This window comes from Leucoraja erinacea, unplaced genomic scaffold (genome assembly GCF_028641065.1).
Source record: "Leucoraja erinacea ecotype New England unplaced genomic scaffold, Leri_hhj_1 Leri_464S, whole genome shotgun sequence".
Classification (NCBI taxonomy): domain Eukaryota; kingdom Metazoa; phylum Chordata; class Chondrichthyes; order Rajiformes; family Rajidae; genus Leucoraja; species Leucoraja erinaceus.
Window position 1 is genome coordinate 33,212 of NW_026576365.1, and position 13,435 is coordinate 46,646.

Genomic DNA, 13,435 nt, shown 5'->3' on the forward strand with positions numbered 1-13,435 from the left:
TACAATGGAAGCAGAGGATTGTTGAGATTGTTCTACTGCAAAAACTGAAGCCAGAGGGAGAATAGCCATCTTGCTGTTAGTAAGAAACTGTTTTTTTTTTTTTTTTTAAAGAAAAAGGTTTTAAAAACAAACAGGAAGAAGTTGGAATTTTTTCCAGAGTTGCTGATTGTAGAGGGACAGACATAGTGTGAAGCAGACATCTCATAGGCTTACAGAATGATGATAGGCCTGGATAGGGTGGATGTAGGAGGAATTTTCCACTATTGGGAGTCTCAGACCACAGGGCACAGCCTCAGAATAAAAGGACATACCTATAGAAAGATAAGATTGAATTTCTTTAGTCAGGATGTGGTGAATCTGTCAAATTCATTGCCACATATGGCTGTGGAGGCCATGTCATTGGGTATACTTCAAGCAGAGATTGACATGTTCTTGATTAGTAAGGGTGTCAAAGGTTATGGAAGAAAGCGGGAGAATGGGGTTGAGAAGGAAAGATAGATGAGCCATGATTGTATGGCGGAGTAGACTTAATGGGGTGAATGGTTACATAAACTCGAATGACTTATGAACTTGTAAATGCATTTAAAATCGATTACTCAGGAAAGATACAAGTCACATTTACCACTCTGGTGGTGACCCAAAAACATCTAGGCTTTGCAAGTAAGGCAATTTGTAATAGGATTACTAGTTTAAAGCAAAAGTGTTTTGCATACTTCTGGCATGAGTGTTTTGTGGTATTATCAGATGCTTGTAATCGTGGGTGATATTAATACAGTTTGTCACCTATTGCAATTCTACAGTAGTTTTTAAGGTCCAATGTTTTGCTTCTAATGACAGTCTAGAGTTGTCTATGACATGTGACTGAGTCCTTTCATAGGTTGGACTGACCAGTACCTAAAACCAAGCATTCCACATCACCTCATCCCTTGAATCAATGCAACACTGCACGGTGTGCTTCCTACGCGACGGGAAAGGAACATTGACCCAGCTCCCACCTCCAGAATTCCATGTCAACTAAATGGCACAATTTTATGGGGGATGTTGGGACAGAGATCACTGCAGATGTACAAAGGTAATTTTTAACAATTGCAGAATAAGTTGGTTGATAGTCAATTTAAAAAGGGAACATAAGTCTCCTATGTAATGACCAAAATGACCAAAAGATACTTAGCACTATACTAACTAAGAGAATCCAAAAAATAACACAACTGATACATCCTGACCAAACAGGGCTCATACCTGGTAGACAGGGAGTTATTAATATCAGGCGTTATGGTATGTACAAAACGGAAGCTTCAGACTTCAATGTTACTCAGTTTAGATGCCCAAAAGGCTTTCGACAGAGTAGATTGGGTCTATCTTGAACATACATTAGATAAGATGGGGTTCCACACAAAATGTATAAATTGGGTGAAAGTACTATATTTAAATCCAAAGTCAAGAGTGAGGGTGAATGGGTGTTGCTCTGAGTTTTTTGAATTGAATTGAAGCGGGGAGTTAGACAGGGGGACAGTTTGAGTCCCCTGCTCTTTGATTTATGCTTAGAGCTGCTCGCTGAAACCATTCAGCAAGAGGATCATATAGAGGGTATAAAAGATGATAGGGGGGTGCAACATAAAATGTCATTATTTGCAGATGATGTCATGCTGTATGTGAGCAATCCTATTTCCTCAGTGCCTTACCCAATGCAAGTTTTAGAAGGAATATGGAGTAGTACCTGGTTATAAAATAAATGATTTAAAATCGGAAGCAATGATGCTGTCAAGTACATGGCCTTCGCAACTAAATGATCAGGTCAGGTTTCATTGGTCTAGGGAGGGTTTCAGATACCTAGGCATTGTCATCACCCCCTCCATCTCAACACTGTACGAAGCTAACTATGGAAAGCTGCTAAAGGGGATAAAGGCAGAGATGCTCAGATGGGAAATGCTCCCTCTATCTCAAATTGGTAGAATTGAAGCTGTTCGAATGAATAATTTGCCCCGACTGCTTTTTTTATTTCAATCTTTGCCAGTAGGGGTCCCTGTGGTGGCATTTAAAGCGTTGGACAAAGAGCTATCAAGATTTGTGTGGCAAAATAAGAAACCTAGAATTTGACTCAAGACACTGTTACTGCCAAAACAAAAAGGGGGCCTCAATTTGCCCAACATTAAATACTATTACTGGGCAGCGTAGCTGAGGACCCTGATAGCATGGATAATAAATGATAAAGAAACGGGGTGGGTGAATATAGAGAAAAATTCATGCCCCAGTACTGCCCTGGCAGGGCTCCCATTGCTAAGTCAAGCAAGCTGGAAGAAATTAAAAACTGATAATGAATGGATTAAATTCACAATGAAAACTTGGCTGGTTATAAGAAAACAACTAAATCTCTTCAACTGAAGATAGCTGCTATTCCTGATTTTTTTACCCAGCAAAATTGACAATGGCTTCAGAAATTGGACAGACAAAGGGCTCAATACTGTGGATCGGATTTTTTGTGGGGAAGTTTTGAAATCATATCAGCATCTTCAGAAAGAATTCTGTTTGTCAGGGTTGGACTTTTTTAGATTTCTCCAAATAAGGCATTATCTGCAGACATATGTAGATTGGGAGCAGATATGTAAATTACCTTCTAATTTGGAAAAGTTCTTCCTGTTGACTATGGAGGGAGTGATAAAAAAAATAATCTGATATCCCACTAATATAAAGGACTTCAAGATTATGTAAAAGGAAACACTATAGAAACGGAACAGAAATGGGAATTGGAAATAAGGAGGGAAGAGAAAGTGACTTTAAGACTTTTGCCTCCATCACAGTGAGGAGGTGCCTGGTGAACTCACTGTGGTGGATGTTAATTTGGGTTTATTGTGTGTTTTGTTATTTATTATTATATGTATGACTGCAGGCAACAAAATTTCGTTCAGACCGAAACTTCTGAATGACAAATAAAGGAATCTAATCTAAATGAATATTATTATTACTGACGAAATGTGGGAAAAGGCACGTCTCGGCTCATAAATTAACAAACAGCCTCGCCTGGAGGGAGTTTGAATGGAAAACTAGAATGAGAGTATTTAAGACTCCTCTTATGTTAGCAAGATACAGCAACACCTCAGATTTATGCTGGAGACAATGCGGGAAGATTGGTGATCACACCCATATTTTGTGGGATTGTCCCAAATTGTATCAATATTGGAGAGACATTCAGGCGAAGATCAAGCTAATCTTGGGGGTGGATCTGCCTCTGGAGCCGGCATTCTTCATACTAGGAGAGACTCCAGAAAATATAAATACCAGAAATCAGACATACTTGCTTGGGGTGTTGCTGTTGATTGCAAAGAAGACGATTACAGTGTCATGGAGAAATGTAAAGTCACCAAATGTTCAACAGTGGAGGGAAAGACTGAAAAGTGTATATTTGATGGAAAGTATAACAGCTAAACTCCAGTTAAGGACTGATGCTTTCAACATTATGTGGACATCGGTATTACTACAACTGCCAAGACTGATTATGGACACGATTCCTCCATAGGCCCTGTGGAGGGGAGGAGTTCGACTGGAATAGTGTACGTGTATTTGGAACCATATGTAGACATGATTATGACTGTGTATAAGTGCGTACATAGTGACAATCAATGACAAAATACGTTCTTCAAGTGGCATACAAGTGTCTGGTTTAACATAACGGGTGATTATATATCAAGTAGGATTAAATATGATGAGCTTGCTTGGGTGCCTGTGAATGTGATGCTTCTGCGACAGAACTCTAGGATGATCTGATGTGATGCTGACAGCTGCTGTGTGATTTGTATATCTTGTTTGTACGTGTACTTTGTCTTGTTAATAAATGTTGAGTGCAAAATAAAAGGGAACACAGAACCTTTGGAACAGAGAAGCAAAGTATAAAAGCAAGGTTTGCTAAGTTTTAACAAATCTCTTCTACGTTGAGCTCAACTGCATCAACAGTTTCAAGATGAAAGGCTTCAAACATGAAAAATCCAAATAAAATGGGATTGCAGTGCTTAGAGAAGGTCAAAAGGAGAGTTCATAGATCAGTCAGGTACATACGGTTCTTGCCAAAGGAATAAAGATTTCCAAACAAGGGATACTGATTTAGTGAAAAAGGATCAAAGTCAATACTTTTGATCTATTGCGTGAAATAACCAGGCATGTGTAAAGTATGTCTGGGAATTACAAGACAATCCATTAATGACTTTGCTTGCCAGATTACAAATCATTCTTCATTACAGAAACTAAACAAGCATATGGAAAATGTGTTGTGCCTCAGCATTCTGTCCCTCCCTCCTAGATATAAAATGATATTCCATGTGCCATAAATACTTTTCTATACCTCAATTAAATGATCTGCACAACATTCCTCTTCAAAGCTAAAAAACATAATCAATTCAGTTCCTCTAATATTTTTCTTGCCCTTCAATTAGACCATGATGGAGCAGTACACAGGCCATCCCAGAGTAACAAATGCCCCATTTACGAGAAGCCCATACATGCAGAGAAGCTTCAAAATTAAATTCAAAAGTCCGATGTACATTCATTAATTTCAAGGAACGTCAAACACAGTTTCGTCTCTTTTAACAATTGTTCCTTCTTGTCAGCATTATGTGGTTTTTAATGCCATTCATTACAAAATGGTTACCACAGAGTAATTTTTGCTTATTTTCTGACATACACAAAAATCAACATCTGTACAAATAGAATCCATTTGTTAGTCAGGGAAGGCCTGTGCTCAGATTAGTTTATGCACATTTGCTCCAAATCCCTCGTTAACCCTCCCACCAAAATCTTATCTATCATGGCAGTGAAATGACCAACTGATCCACAGCATTTAAAAAACCTTTTGATGAGAGCGCTCCAGGTTGTGTGAATCAGACATCTTGCCAGTTTCAAGGAATCGTAGGGTTGGTGACATGGAAGATGGTGTCCGTGCTGGCTGGAAAATACCCGTTCAAATTCCAGAACTTGATCCGTAGCCTATCAGGCAGGCGCACTGTTCATCGTCTTCCAAAATTCCGTAGGTTGCAGAATGGTTCACACAAATTGGAAGACAGCAACTGACTTCTCACTGTTTCAGGAGAGAGGGAGATAGAAAATGAGGAACTGCAGATCAGTTAGGCTGGCATGAGTATTAGGGAAATGCTAGACTGTGGACTTAAATTAAAGATATGGTAGCAGGGTACATAAAAACTAAATCATTTAGCAGATCCAATGCACAATTTCAACTAGCACACTAAAGATAAAACATACAGTGCTGGTATAACTCAGCAGGTCAGGCTACATCACTGTGACACCAGAACAAGGGGTCACAGTTTAAGGATAATGGGGAAATATTTTAGGACTGAGATGAGAAAAACATTTTTCACACAGAGAATGGTGAATCTCTGGAATTCTCTGCCACAGAATGTAGTTGAGGCCAGTTCATTGGCTATATTTAAGAGGGAGTTAGATGTGGCCCTTGTGGCTAAAGGGATCAGGGGGTATGGAGAGATGGCAGGTACAGGATACTGAGTTGGATGATCAGCCATGATCATATCGAAAGGCGGTGCAGGCTCAAAGGGCTGAATGGTCTACTCCTGCACCTATTTTCTATGTTTCTATGGAGGGATTGAATAGGTGATTTTTTTGGCTGTAATAAGGAAGGCGAGAAAGCTGAAAAAGAGGTGGGAGGGGACAAAGCCTAGCAAGTTATAGGTGGACACGGGCGAGGGAGTTTTATTGGCAGATGGGCGGACAAACTCTGGAGATAACAAAAGACAAGGCTGTCAGATAATGAGAGAAAAGGAGTGAAATGCAAAGGAGGGAGGGAGATAATGCGACATATTCACTGGAATTTAGACTGGGTTTGTATTTACTGGAATTTAGGATAAGAGGGAATCTTATAGAAACATTACATGTTTAAGGGATTGGACAGGCTAGATGCAGGAAATATGTTCCCAATGTTGGGGGAGTCCAGAACCACAGTTTAAGATAAGGGGTAGGCCTTTTTTCGGACTGAGATGAGGAAAAACCTTTTCACCTAGAAAGTTGTGAATCTGTGGGATTCTCTGCCAACAGTGCCAGTGTAGGGCAAATCACTGGATGTATTCAAGAGAGAGTTAGATATAGCACTTGAGGCTAACAGAATCAAGGGATATGGTGTGAAAGCAAAAACATGGTTATGATTCTGAATGATCAGCCATGATAATTTTGAATGGTGGTTCTCGCTGCAAGGGCTGAATGGCCTACTTCTGCACCTATTTTATATGTCTATATAGATAGGATGGAGTAGGTTAAAGAAGAGGGGGATGGTGGGAGAAATGAGAGTGCATCTGGGGAGTGCACACATTTCATATGGCTTCACTCTGGCAATGGAGAAGGCCCAGGACAGAAAAGATCAGTGTGGGAATGTGAAGGGGAGTTCAAATGGTTAGCAACTGCTGGAATCAAGCAGGCCTTGGCAAACCAACGAATATGGTGAAATGGCCGCCTCGTCTACGCTACTCTTAATCTGCAAAAGATACATCAGAACCAGAGATGTATCGAAGGCCTTCATTAAAGTGGCACACAAAATCAAATTAAGTGAAAGGACCCAAGTAAAAGGATTGATGATACACAGCTTGTTTACTGCTCAAGGATGTTTCCAGAAATGGAATATTGGAGTGGATTTATGCTAAAATAGATCATCATAGCAATATTGTTTAGATATGTTAGTGATGGTGCTGCCCTCTCCACTACTGCACTGGGAACCTGAAAGAGTTCTTTACTTTACAGCCCTTTACTGGCTCTCCACAGCAAAGAAGTGGCTAAAGTGACATATGGTTCAATCTGGAATAAGCCATGATTGTCTGCAAGGGTTGGTAGTGGGCAAAAATACTTAATAATAATAAATTGTATTTATGGGCGCCTTTCAAGAGTCTCAAGGACACCTTACAAAAATTTAGCAAGTAGAGGAAAAACATGTAAGGGGAATGAAATAAATAGACATGACTAGTACACAAATTAAAGACAGAATTCAATTCAAAACACAATACGAGGCAATTCAAGCACAGATGAAAAGGGAGGGGGACGTGGGGCTAAGGATAGGCAGAGGTGAAGAGATGAGTCTTGAGGCAGGACTGGAAGATGGTGAGGGACACGGAATTGCGGATCAGTTGGGGGAGGGAGTTCCAGAGCCTGGGAGCTGCCCTGGAGAAGGCTCTGTCCCCAAAACTGCGGAGGTTGGATTTGTGGATGGAGAGGAGACCGGCTGATGTGGATCTGAGGGACCGTGAGGGTTGGTAGGGGGAGAGGAGGTCAGTGAGATATGGGGGGGCCAGATGGTGGAGGGCTTTGTAGGTGAGGACCAGGATTTTGTAGGTGATCCGGTGGGAGATGGGAAGCCAGTGAAATTGTTTGAGGACTGGAGTGATGTGATGCCAGGATTTGGTGTGGGTGATGAGTCGGGAGGCTGCGTTCTGGACCAGTTGGAGTCAGTTGATGTAGGTGGAGCTGATGCCAAGGAGAGGATGAGTCTTTCAGCAGCGGGAGGTGTGAGAGAGGGTCTGATTTTGGCGATGTTGCGGAGGTGAAAGGAGGTTTTAATGACATGGCGGATGTGAGGCTCAAGGGAGAAGGGGGAATCAAAGATCACGCTAAGGTTACGGGCCTGGGGAGATGGGTTCAAAGCCCTTTCCACCATGACAGTCATCCTCATTTACCGGCCACCTAAACCAAACCCCTCCTTCCTATCTGACTTCACTGAACTCCTCACACTTGCCTCTTCCCTCTCCTCACGTCTGCTGCTACTTGGTGACTTAAATATTCATATGGACTCCCCCACCTGCAAGCTCGCATCTGAATTCACCTTTTTACTTGACAACTGCTCTCTCACTCAGCACGTCACCTTTCCCCCCCATGACAAAGGTCACATCCTTGACCTGGTCTGCTCCACAAACAGACTGGTCGCCAACTTGAACGACTCACAAAGAAATCATCTCTCACAGTCCACCATGAAGCTTACAAACTCCACCTCACTGACTACAAAGATGTCCTCATTGCTGCAAAATCCGCCTACCTCTCCTCCATATTCACCGACCCCTGCCTAAACCACAGAACCCTCTTCTCCACAGTGGGCAACCTCCTCAAGCCTCGAGCCAACACTCTCCCTACCTCTACTCCAGATCTCTGCAACTCATTCCTCCACTTTTTCGCTGATAAAATCAGCACCATCTATCAATCTTTATCCCCTGTACCCGACTCCCCAGCACCTACGCCACCACCTACCAAGGCCCCTCCTTTCAACATCTCCACTGACCTCCTTACCCCTCCTCCACTGCTTCCTCTCCCAGTTTGACACTTGCCGGTCACCCCTACTGAAATCTCCAAACTCATCAGCTCTTCCAAACCCACTACCTGCTCCCTCAACCCTCTACCTACTCCCCTGCTGAAGTCCTGCCTCCCCGTTCTCTGCCCCTACCTCACTAATCTCTTCAACTCCTCATTGTCCCAAGGAATTGTCCCCTCCGCTTTCAAAACTGCTGCTGTTACACCAATCTTAAAGAAACCTGGTCTTGATCCCTCCTCTCTCATTAACTACCGCCCAATCTCAAACCTCCCCTTTCTTTCAAAAACCCTGGAGCATATCGTTACGTCACAACTTCATTCCCACCTTGCGTATAACCTATTCGAACCCCTCCAATCTGGCTTTCGCTCCCTCCATAGCACTGAAACTGCTCTCCTCAAAGTCCTCAACGACCTCCTCACCTCTGCTGACACTGGTTCGCTCAACATCCTCATCGACCCGAGTGCAGCCTTCGATACAGTGAACCATAACATCCTGCTTACCAGACTTGGGGACCTTGGCATTGAAGGTTCTGCACTCAGCTGGCTCTGTTCCTACCTTTCCAACAGATCCCACTTCATCTCTCTCCATAACCACACCTCTGCTACAGCCACAGTCACTCAAGGCGTTCCCCAAGGCTCCGTACTCGGCCCCCTCCTCTTCATCATCTACATCCTCCCCCTTGGTCAGATACTCCGCCACTTCAACCTGGACTTCCACTGTTACGCCGATGACGCCCAGATCTACCTCGGCACCAAATCCCCCCCACCCCCCCCCCCCCCCCCCCCCCCCCTCTCCCCCATATCAACTCCTGTTTGTCAGTTATAAAAACCTGGATGCAACATAACTTCCTCAAACTCAACAGCGATAAAACAGAATTCCTCCTCATAGGCTCCAAAACCACACTCAGCAAAATCAATAACCCCACTCTCACCATCGACGGCACCACTGTCTCCCCATTGAACTTGAATATATCACTTGAACTTATATATATCACTTGAACTTGAATATAGAACACCATTATCTTGTTAAGTTCCTGTTGGTCCCAGTCAAATTAACTCATTATTCAAAAGACGAGTAGTAATCCCCAATTTTGGTACCACACATGTGATCATGTTTGTATCCTCTCCAAAGCTTCCATGTGAAGTTATACGTCTTTCCACATATGAAGCAGAATACAATCAGAACTTAGTAACTTTGACATTTTAATTCAGCCTCTCCAGAAATAAATACTAACCTATGTTGTCTTGAGGACTAACTTCTTGACTACCATGATTATGAGTTTAAGATCCAGAGGCACTATGAAATATTTGTGATTGCAAATGTCTGGACTTGTTAAGTTGTTCTGGGTTAGGGGGTATTAGCTACACGGAGAGGTTAGTCAGGCTCAAGATTGTTTTCTCTCGAACGTCAGAGGTTTCACCGAGACCCGATAGAAGTATATAAAATGAGAGGCATAGATAGGATACAGTCAGAACCTTTTTAATCTGCAGAATGGAAACATCAAATGCTAGAGGGCATAGGTTTAAGGTGCGGGTGGCAAAGTTCGAATGAGATGTGAAGGACAATTTAAATATTTTTTATTTATTTATTTATACAGAGGGTGTTGAGTGCCTGGAATTCACTGGCAAGGTTGGGGTTGAGGCTGATATGATAGTGGCATTTAAGAGGCTTTTTGATAGGCAAATGAATGTGCAAGGAATGGAGGGATATGGATTAAACCCATTGGTAAGCAAGAGGTGGTCTTGGCATCATGTTCAACACAGACATTGTGGCCCAAAGGGTCTGTTCTTGTGCTGTACTGTTCTATTAACATAGCTGGCTCTTGTGTAAGATAGCTTGCAACAATCAGACTACAAGAATATAGATCTGCTGTTTAAAGGCATTCAGTTTCAGCTTCATGATGAATAAAAGTTGGTTCTCCGTGATCAATGGCCGTCATTATTTAGAGAAACGTTATTACATAGAATCATAGAAAATAGGTGCAAGAGGAGGCCATTCGGCCCTTCGAGCCAGCACTGCCAATCATTGTGATCATGGCTGGTCGTCCCCTATCAATAACCCATGCCTGCCTTCTCCCCATATCCCTTGACTCCACTAGCCCCTAGAGCTCTATCTAACTCTCTCTTAAATCCATCCAGTGACTTGGCCTCCACTGCCCTCTGTGGCAGGGAATTCCCATAAATTTGCAACTCTTTGGGTGAAAAGGTTTTTTTTCCACCTCAGTCTTAAATGACCTCTCCTTTATTCTAAGACTGTGGCCCCTGGTTCTGGACTCACCCACCATTGGGAACATTTTTCCTGCATCTAGCTTGTCCAGTCCTTTTATAATTTTATGTTTCTATAAGATTCCCCCTCATCCTTCTAAACTCCAGTGAATACAAGCCTAGTATTTTCAATTTTTCCTCATATGACAGTCCCGCCAACCCAGGGATCAATCTCGTGAACCTACGCTGCACTGCTTCAATCACAAGGATGTCCTTCCTCAAATCAGGAGACCAAAACTGTACACAATACTGTAGATGTGGTCTCACCAGAGCCCTATACAATTGCAGAAGAACCTCTTTTCTCCTCTACTGAAATCCTCTTGTTATTGAATCTCCCTGGAGATGAATTTAGGCATTGCCATTATTTTGCTGAGCTAGATGTTAGGTTAACAAAACACACACTAAAAGAATCATATGCGATTAATGATAGATGTTGATGCACCAAAAGTGCGGGCAAAATGACATTATACATTAATACAATTTTCAACTTTGTAACACCTGTTTTTCTGATTTGGCAAAATTCTAGGCTAGCTATCCAAGAATCTAAAGGGGGAAAATGAATTTGGACTTACAAATATACAAAAAATCATGAAGTGGATTAAAAGGTCCAAGCAAAAGCAAACCAAACATATTTATAAGGGGACAAAACATACATTTCAAAAACGAAGTGTTGTGTTTAAAAAAGGTATGTATACACTAGAAGAGTTATAAAAATGATTAAGTATTAGTGAGAAAATGTGAAATTATACCTATCAGGAAAAGATTAAACCATTGAGGGAAGGTTTTTGGTCAACAGAATAGACATAATATACTTTTCCACATAGTGAGAATAAAACAACTTTTAAAAAGCTATCAATGAGATAACAAATAGTTCATTTAGGGGCAATTTCCTACATCAGTACTGTGCAACTTTTATTATGGAGAAGAGAAGATTGACAAATTATTGCTAAGTTAATCCATTTGTCTGCAAATTTATAAATATTAAAAGCTGGTTGTTGAAAATGTCTGTTAAAAGTGATTAAGAAATTGAACAATGACCAAAAGACTTTCAGACAAACAAACGTCTGTAATCTCCACCTAATGAGCAACAGCCCTTCATTATCATTGACATTACACCATCTGCTGTCCAATCCTTCCTATTGTTTTAGTAATGTCCACAATGTTTTTCTTTCATTTGAACGATGGTGGGGAGGTTAAATGCTGAGGGGCAAAGTGAATGTGAAGCAATAGCTCCAGTGCAGTAACCAACACAATAGCAGGGTAAATTGTATTCCTGCAATACATCAAAATAAAAACTAATTCCAATAATAAATCTTCCCTTAATTTACCTCGGACATCAGGGCACGAGTGTCGAATTTCCTGCCAATGTTCTTTAAAGAGGCAATCTGTCCAAACTTGACTGTGGAGAGAAAACAATTTCTGGTTTCATAAACAATTGCATTATTAAACTGCAATAGACACAATCCTGGAGAAAATCTGCAGGTACAGTGGAAGCAAAGGAATAATCTATGTCTCGGGGAGAGACCCTGCACCAGGACTGAGAGGAGATCACCAGAGTAGAGGGTGAAGATTTTACAAACAACTAGACAAAGTGGGACCCGTTGGGTCCCACGTTCACACGGGAGAGCTGGTCCCCCAACACAATATTCCACCTCTCCACCAATTCCAATACTGGTGGCTAGTGGGGGAGGCGGGGCTTTCTGGAGCGCAAGTATGGGTGTCGTGGGCTGAAGGGACTGGCTACCAGAGGGCTAGTATGGACATTGTGGGCCAAATGGATTCTTGTGCTGGCAGCTCAGTCACTCGGGCCTGGTGGACTAAACAACTGCAGTACTTTGATTCGCTCCCTGCTGGTCAGGGGATTTAAGGTGTTGAGCTCAACAAATAGTTATTTATGATTTTTTTTTGCCAGTAGTCTTGCATTGTTCTATATCCTATGATTGGCACCTGGATATGCAGGGAATGGAGGGGTGTGGATCATGTGCAGGTTGAGGAGATTAGTTTATCTTGGCATTATATTCAGCATAGACATTGTGGGCCAAAGGGCCATAATGTTCTTTGGTCCTATTCCTTTATTTTAGTCAGTCAACTTTAGCTTTACAACAGCAACTGAGGATGATTTGGCAACATTCAAATCAGTAACGATGGCGGAAGTGAATAAGTTGGCATAACCATCTGATTCACTTCCAAAGCCAACTTGTGCAAATTAATTTTAAACCTTACATAACCAGATGCAATTTATATAGGATATATAATCACATGGCACCTCTGAACCTACCTATGAAACAGAACCACAGCAGGGTTTCTAGTAAATCCTCCTCTTCGATCAGGAGTTGTACAACCATAGGAAGGGCAGGAATCCGTTGCACAATTAGCCAATTGATATTATTCTTCATACTGTAGGAGGATGAAAGAATCAGGAATGAGTACATACATTAAATCAGCGATAGTGATTCAGCAGTGGAATTCTCACCTCACGATTAACACCATCTTTTGTACAAGGCAAAGATATGTGTACACTTATCCTCCATTACTCTCGGAATTCTGCTCCTGACATCTTTGGAGTGTGGGAGGAAACCGGAGTACCCGGAGAAAACCTACCGAGGCCATGGGGAGAATGAACCAACGCCATACAGCCAGCACCTGTAGTCAGGATCGAACCCGCATCTATGACGCTGTCAGCCAGGAACTCTACCGCTGCGCCACCATGCCATCCATCCACTTCCATTGCTCTTAATGCTAAATACTTGACTATTTCCAGATTTCAACCTTTTTGAACTCGCCAAGCACCGTTTCACAGAGTACAGCCAGGTGAGCACCCAGGACCCTGGAAGCCACGGGAGGGAAACAGTGAGCGCGGGGGGGGGGG

General features: G+C 42.2%; 1 long non-coding RNA gene across 1 annotated transcript; it reads right to left on the reverse strand.

The window, feature by feature from the left end:
- Nucleotides 1–991: 991 nt before the first annotated feature.
- LOC129693901 (uncharacterized) lies at nt 992–13,214 on the reverse strand. The gene is made up of 3 exons (XR_008722928.1): nt 12,845–13,214; nt 11,895–11,965; nt 992–5,065 (listed from the first exon to the last, which is right to left on the reverse strand). It is a non-coding gene; the product is annotated as an uncharacterized LOC129693901 (long non-coding RNA).
- Between the last annotated feature and the right edge of the window lie 221 nt (nt 13,215–13,435).